The sequence below is a fragment of the Pteropus vampyrus genome, unplaced genomic scaffold, assembly GCF_000151845.1.
Source record: "Pteropus vampyrus isolate Shadow unplaced genomic scaffold, Pvam_2.0 Scaffold35, whole genome shotgun sequence".
NCBI classification, from domain to species: domain Eukaryota; kingdom Metazoa; phylum Chordata; class Mammalia; order Chiroptera; family Pteropodidae; genus Pteropus; species Pteropus vampyrus.
In genome coordinates, this window is record NW_011888816.1 from 3,885,184 (window position 1) to 3,893,068 (window position 7,885).

General features: G+C 45.0%; 1 long non-coding RNA gene across 1 annotated transcript in view; it reads left to right on the plus strand.

Moving 5' to 3' along the window:
* Positions 1–7,536, plus strand: part of LOC111738090 — a 13,000-nt gene extending 5,464 nt beyond the window's left edge. The window contains exons 2-3 of the long non-coding RNA XR_002779678.1: positions 5,638–5,753; positions 7,393–7,536. This is a non-coding gene — a long non-coding RNA (uncharacterized LOC111738090). The remainder of the gene's footprint in view (positions 1–5,637; positions 5,754–7,392) is intronic.
* Positions 7,537–7,885: the final 349 nt, after the last annotated feature.

The window sequence follows — 7,885 nt, forward strand, 5'->3', positions numbered from 1 at the left end:
CTGCCTCTCAGAGACCGTGTCTAGAAGCCCTGATGGAAATATAGGCAATTTCCAGACTTCTCGGTAGCGCATTTATCAAATTAGTCACAGCCATTGTATATGACCATGTTTGTTTAATTCTTGGGAAATGCCTCATTTCCAAGTTCTTGGATAACACTTTATTTTACCCCCATGTATCATCAACTACAGAGTTGTCAGGTGGCCATTATCATGACTGGAAACCCAATATGGGCTCAAGAAACCCAAGATGGATTTCCTGTTCATATTGCCTTAAGTCCGAAATTCTGTGAAAAAAACTGAAAAGTTGGGTATGGAGTCTGCGGTGGACTGAGTAACATCATGGGTAGCAATAGATACGTTAGCACAGAAGAATCTTCTTGAACACCCCCTCGTCATGCCTCACTTTACTGTATTGCCCAATGTAAAAAGACAGGAGGAAAAAGAATCACTGTTGCCTAGAAACAGCCCAGGATGCAGGGGGAGACCAGTCAATACAATTCTGAATCAGGGCAACAATAGCTCACAAAAAATCCATCATGAGGATTTATAGGGAAACCAAAGTATAGTTATAGTCTCACTAGCTGGTGGGGAAGTTCCATTAGCTCTGAATATTGGGTTATTTATGAGGAATATCTGGGATATAGATGTTTTTTTTTTTTTTTCCCTGGGAAGAATAATCTACTCTGAGGCTATCAAAATCAATAGGCCACTTTGAAGGCTGACTCGAGCCATTATTGGTAATGTTTTAGTTGTGTTTGAGAATCAACAATTCAGCAGAAATAGTTCCATTTAGTAGTTCCCATGGAGAGCCCTATCTGTCAATCTCGCAATGAAGCCTCTCCATCTACCGAAAGCACCAGCGTCCCCCAAGGGCTGTGGGGAGCCCAGAAGCTGAAACGAGCACAAAAGACTGAGGGTGGACCTTACAGGGTGACCATCTGTCCCAGTCCACCCGGGACTGAGGGAATTCCCGGGATGCTGGACTTTTAGTGCTAAAGCCAGAACATTCCTGGGCAAACGGGGATGGTTGGTTGCCCTCGATCAGTGGTTCTCAGCTGGAGGCAATTTTTCACCCCTCTTCAAGTAGGATTTCCAGGTAAAATACACAATGTAACAGGATGCCCTGTTACATTTGAAGTTCAGATAAACAATGAATGACTTTTTGTTATAAATATGTCCCAACTGCTATAATAAAACGACTCTTTGCTTATCTGAAATTCAAATTTACCTAGGCACCTTTTTTGTTTTCTAAATCTGGTCACTCTACTCCCCGAGGACATTCGGCAACAACGGAAGGAATTTTTGGTTGTCACAACCACAATGTTTGCGTGTCCGTGTGGTGGGGGGCAGTGCTATCAGCATCTAGTGAGCAGAAGCCAAGGATACTGCTAAATGTCTTACGACGCAGACGTCAGCCCACCACGACAAAGAATTACCTGTCCTCACTTGTGAGTAGTGCAGAGGTGGAGACAACCTGCCCTAGAGCTCACTTAAAAACTAGATATCCACGTAGCTCCATCTTCCTTGGAAGAACACTAAAGGATCGACATGGGCTTCTCTGCTTCATGCACACACATAGAAAACGTAATATGCATTCCTGACATTTAACGCTCTCGGTCAGATGGAATCAAACGACCATTGGGAGTTTAAGAAGTATCCAGCAAAAGAGAAGGTTCTCCCTATCCAGCTTCCACACTAGGGGAGAGGAAGGCAGGGTGTGGCATAAAACAACGAGGATAAAAGCTGAGCCAGTGTGGTCTCCAGGATGCCTCCGCGTCCCCAGACTTTTACGGTGACATTTCCTTACACTCCCGAAGCTTGTTCTTGGCTTCGAAAAGAGAGGTTCAGAATGTCTTCATTGTTTTTCATACACCGGTACTGGCTGAGCCTGGAGTTTTCCTGAAGGAAACTGTAGCAGCAGGAATTTTGTGTAATACTATAATAAGGGGGCTTTATCCTTTCAAAAATACATCCTTTCTCCTTGTTGCCAGCTCTCCCACAGCCTTGTGAAAAATGTAGCTCAGAAGTTACTGAGGCATTTTTATGTTTTTCCTGTCTCACTGCGGTTCACGTCAAGCGACAGAAGGCAATTATTTTGTAGCACACTTAGGCGCGCTCGCTTGAACGAGTGAATGAGCGAATCGGTAAATCAACGTGTCCGTTCTGTGCCCATTGCTCTGTTGTGTAAAAAGTGCAATGTAAAAAAGTGGCATTTGCTTAAAAAAAGGAATCGGTGAATGTGACCACGCTAGGCAGCTCATGGAGGTGAAATTCAAGTTTAATGGGTACCGAGCTCAGTTGGGGAAGATAAAAAGTTTCTGAAGATGGATGGTGGTGAGAGTCGCATGACAAGGTGATTGTACCTAAGGCAACGGAACTGTATCCTTAAAACGTACAGTTGGTTAAAATGGTAAATTTTGTGTTACGTATATTTAATCACAATTTTTTTATAAAAGGAATTAGTAGTATGGTATTTGCCTAGGCATATAGTAAGTATTCAATACATGTTGGCTGATTATTTACCTAAGGCCGATCTCGGTTGAACTGTTTACATATTTTCTCCCCAATAAGCTTGGCAATTGTGTCATCATCCTGTATCCTTATTTTTAAAGTACAGTGGACATTGTTTGCGTCATCTGCTCTCTATTCTTAACTCCAGCGATCGCTTTGAAGATAAGAACATATTTTCTGTTTGAAAGTTTCTCATACCCTTCCAAAGCCAGATCCTGTTAAGTGTTGATTCTCTCCAAATACAGACCTGGTACCTGGGGACTCTTCTCTTTTTCCAGAGTATGGGGAAGGTAATACGCCATTCCAGTTTGAATTTTGTGTGGAGAACCAGTCGTTAGACTAAGAATCGATTATCAGCTGACAGTCCAGAGTGGACACGCTGACAGGGCAGCCCCTGGAGCCACACGGCACTGGGGTTGAATCTTAGCTCTGCTGCTAACTAGCAGTGACCTTGATGACATTACTTAACCCCTCTGGGTCATCCCTTCTTTGTCTGTCATGTGAGAATTAAAAGGGGAAATGAGGTTGCCTGGCCCAAAGAAAGCACCCAATAAACGTTAGCTGTTATTAACATTGTCACAGGCCTGTTCTATATAGATGGCCCTCAAAGGAAGCATTTAACTCTTACTTTCCAACAATTCTTTCTCTCTATTTCATTTTAGCCTCCCAGGAAGCGGGCAGAACTGGCGAGTCTCTCTCCCATTTAACACAGGGGGAAATGGAGGTGGTTTGGGAACATGGAATATGTGTCCCAAGTCCCTACGGTGACTCAGTGCATAGCTGGTGCTCTTTCTGTCCCAGATGTACCCTCTTTCCATTTCGGGGTTTTCAATGGACAGAGGAGGTTTCTCTGGGGACAGCGAGCTCAGTTTTCTCTTTCAAAATGACTCTAGGTCTCTTTGCAAAGTGTTTAACATTGAATAGTAAGGCAGAAAAGATGGTCACTGAAGCCCTCACCCCCAACACACACACACACACACACACACACACACACACACACACACACACACACACACACACACACGAGTAGCTGTGAGATGACTGACGATGACACGAAACTGGGAGAGAAGCTGTTTTTGGTGATTTGAGAGGTTCTCTCAGGAGTTGGTGGTGGAATCTGTGTGTGTGTGTGTGTGTGTGTGTGTGTGCGCGCGTGCGTGTATGTATGTTTTGTGTGTGTGTATGTGTGTATGTATGTTTTGTGTGTGTATGTGTGTTGTGTGTGCGTGCGTGTGTGTGTGTATGTATGTTTTGTGTGTGTGTATGTTTTGTGTGTGTGTGTATGTGTGTGTATGTGTGTTTATGTGTGTTGTGTGTGTGCGTGTGTATGTATGTTGTGTGTATGCATGTATGTTGTGTGTATGTTTTGTGTGTGTATGTGTGTATATGTATGTTGTGTGTGTGTGCGTGTGCGTGCGTGTGTGTATGTATGTTTTGTGTGTGTATGTGTGTATGTATGTTGTGTGCATGTATGTTTTGTGTGTGTATGTGTGTGTGTGTGTTGTGTGTGTGTGTGTGTGTGTGTGTGTGTGTGCGCGTGTGTGTTGGGGGCAGCGTCTGCTTTAGAGAGAATACGACAGCCAACTACACAGAATTTGAGATAATGTCTGCTCAACTCCTAACTGGCACCTCTCGCGTCCCTGCTCGACAGCTATCTTAAAAAGCAGGCTTTTCTAAGCCTGAACTTTACCACGTCATTCTCTCTCAAACAGCAACGTTCACTGGCCACTTGTCACCTTCAGAGTGCAGCTCAGGCCGGAAGCCAGCACGAAGGCCTGCGGCTGTGCCCACTGCCTCCCAGCAGGCCAGAGGCAGCTCTCCCCCAGCAGGATGGCCAGTCCCTCCCCATTCTCAGAGCGTCTTCTCCTTGCCTGAGGCCTTCACATCCTTGGACGCCCTCTTCCTCACCTTGTCCCTCGTCTGCTCCCCTTGAAGAGGATCCAGCAGTCTTGCCCTCCAGCATCCTTCCTCCGTCCGCCTTTGTTTTTAAGACTCATCTTCTCATTCTCCATTTCAGTGGTTTGCTGACTTTCACTGCTCCTGGACTAGCCCAGGCACTGGTGGGCCGAGTCTTGTGCATCCAGTCAGAGGGCTTACGACCAGACCAATTGGGGATGTTTAGCTTGGGAAAAATTTGGAAGAGGTGGGCAAGATGTCTTCAAATGCCTGGAAAGAGCCTCATAAAAGGAAGATGTGTTCTCTCTACTCCAGAATGTGGCTCTGATGAGAACCCTGTACAGGAATAATGAATGATTCCACCAACCTATTAGCTTCTTGAGGCTAGGACTGGATTTTATTCAACTTGCCATCCTCAGTAACCAGCATGGCAGCTGTCACAAAGCAGAGACTTGTGGAAGGCATTTGTGGCTTCCTTCCCAGCATCCATTCTCCTAATCTCCTGCCAAAGGTGTCCTCATTTTTCTTTAGAAAATTTACCCTTCCATTATTTCAAATTTTTTGGTTGCAGAGGGATAGACAATATCCACTCCCACCCCATTTCCATATCCCATCCCTTTGGCTGCAGTGATTGGTTCAGAGATGGTACGTGAATTAATTTAAAAAAATTCTTTTATTAAGGTATAATTACATATGCCATTATATCAGTTTCAGGTACAACGTAATAATTTGTTATATATTTATATGCATTGCTGAATGATCACCGCAGTAAGTCTAGTTAACATCTAGCACATGACTCATTTTAAGCCAATAAGAGTGAGTCTTAAGACATAGAGGAAGCTAACGTGGAAGTTGCCTCCACGTTCTCCTAGAAGATGTGGTAAGAGGACTGGAGCTGTAGCAGCCACTTTGCTAACACGAAGGCTGACCCAAGAGCTGCCACGAATGCTTAAGGATGAGTAGGGCGACAACGAGGCAGGCAAATTAGAAAGGGAGCAGCACCTGGTCTTTTGGGGCATATGCCTTTTCTTAGGTCAGTTTGATTGGGGTTTCTGTCACTTGCAGTATTATGTCATAACTGAATCTGAGCTCAACACAGGTTTGTTGATGGGTGAATGATATAAAAAGGAAGTAGATTTCAGGAAAGTTTAAAAAGGGCTTATTAAAACCGAGAGCTCTGAAAAATAGAAGAGAATACCCCCCTGAGGTAATATGTTTCATATTTTCTAGAGCATAAGCACTTGCTATATCACCATTCTGTTGGAGTTGCTGAGGAAGGAGTTCCTGTGGGAGGAGATGGATTCACATGAATGTGGAAATTGAACCTTTTAACATTCTATCAATGTGTAAGTTCAACAAGATCCCGCATCAGACAGAAAACTGAGAAGGGTTTATTTAAAGAGGAACTGTGACTTGAAGGTGGTATAATATAAAGTTATGACTGGAGAACTGACTTGGGGCCTAGTTATTCTCTGTTAAGCTACACTCTTGGGGTGTTCCAGGCTTGGAGAGGTAAGAGAGGAGTTCTGAGTGTGACTCAAAAGAATGACGAGATGGCGTCAGAATTGGGTGATAAGAACTCATGGTCAAACAGGACTCTGTGAAGAGCAGCTGGCCACCAGGGACACGACCCACATTAAGGTTTGACTGCAGCTCAAGGACCTAATCAACTCTTTGCTTGCTGACACAGTGTGCAGTAGGCCATAGAAGACCCATGTTCTCACATTGTCTGTCACATACGTCAAAAAGAGGGTTTGCCCAAGAGGATTTGATTACAAATGAAAGTGCAAGAGTAGCCATCTGACAATATTTGTTACTGATTGATTTTTCCTTTCTTTTTAACTGGTGTCAGAGTTTATAAATAACTAGGGTGGAAACGGTTGGTTCTTTTTAATTTTTTTTTTCGCTTTGCAACCTTCTATGTGCACTTATGTGAAGCTAAGCCTATAGCCAAGGCCTTGGACTCCTGGGTTCTGCCATGTCCACGTTTCAGTCTTGGCTCTGTGTAGTTGTAGACAACATATGTATCTCTCTTAGCCTTACTTCTCTCATCCACAAAATGAGACTTATGACACCCACCTTACAGAACCACTGGAAAGGTAAAACATGGAAATTATGCAAAAATCTTGGCATACCTTAAGAGCTCAAATAGTGAGAGACATAAAATGTATCTTGAGGGTCTCCCTCACCCTTAAGAAGATGAAATATTCATTCAAAGCCTCCTTCCGTGGCTTATAGAAGGCCAAAGTCTTTCTCAAACTCCCTGAGGTCTTCTACTTTTTCCAGTCGAGGCGAGGCCAGCAAGATAGGGGGTTGAGGCCAAACAGGGAATGTATATGGGTAAACATGACAAGAGGGAATGGCGAGGACTATGACATAGTGGAGAGGGTCGGTCCAGCCAAAGAGGGCAGCTGCTCTTGCTTCCAGTCAATGATTGCCAGGCAGTGAGGGTTGAAAGATGCCAGTGTTGTTAAGAAAAGACGAGAAGTCAGATTTTTTTTTTTTCTAAATTCTCTAGATTTTCCAAAGTCTTCAAGGAACTTAAAAAAATTAAAACATATCGATAGACCTAATAAAAGAGAAGCCAGGGCTGACTTTGGCACACACCACTGGTTTGCTGCATTTGCTTTGAAGTCTGGAGGTCGGTGTGTGAGCTCAAAATGCCAGGGCCGCAAGGCCCCTGGCCCTGCTCTCTGCCCAGAGTCTCCATCCATCCTCTTGAATGCTGCAAGGCAGGGACAAATACTTCTATGCATAGACAGCTGAAGACAGGCGAGCAGTCAGGGAGAGCAAAGGTTTTGAAACTCCCTCCCCATCTGTGCAGATATTCTGTCTGGAAAGTCAACCTGCTTCAACTCAATCACATTTCCTAAATATTACCACAGTTCAAGCCCGAAGCTAGACCTTGAGACCTTTTTCCCATGCCTACTGTGTGCTTGGCAGAGTTAGATGTTTTAAATACTTTGTCTCGCAACAATGTTTTAGGGGAGAGATGATCCTCTTCATCCTAGCTGTGCGGAAAGAAGGCCTCAAGAACGGTGAAGCCACTCGCCTAAGGCCCCTCGCTAGTCAGCGACACAAATGAGTGAGGGGTGAACTTGCAGCAAACGTGAGAGCATCGCAGTGGAGGTGAGTGAAGGGGCTGTGGGAGAAGAGAGAGGGGCAGGGCCCTCCCAGGAATTCTCGGGCTCAGCGAGCCGTAGGTCACCTGGGGGGCTTGTCAGACTGCGGGTCCTGAGTCAGCAGTTCCGGGGAAGGGCCCAGACTCTGCATTCCTAAGAAGTGTCCAGGTGGTGCCCAGGCTGCTACTCTGTCTGCTGCACTTTGAGAAGCAAGGCTCTGTCCCAGGATTGCAGACCAGGCCCTCTCAGCTTTTTGAGAAGAGTCTCTGGATCGGAATTCTGACGAGGCAAGGGTGCGGCTGGGCAGTGTGAATTCATCACTGTTCCTGGCAAAGCGACCCTCACCCTGCCTTCCC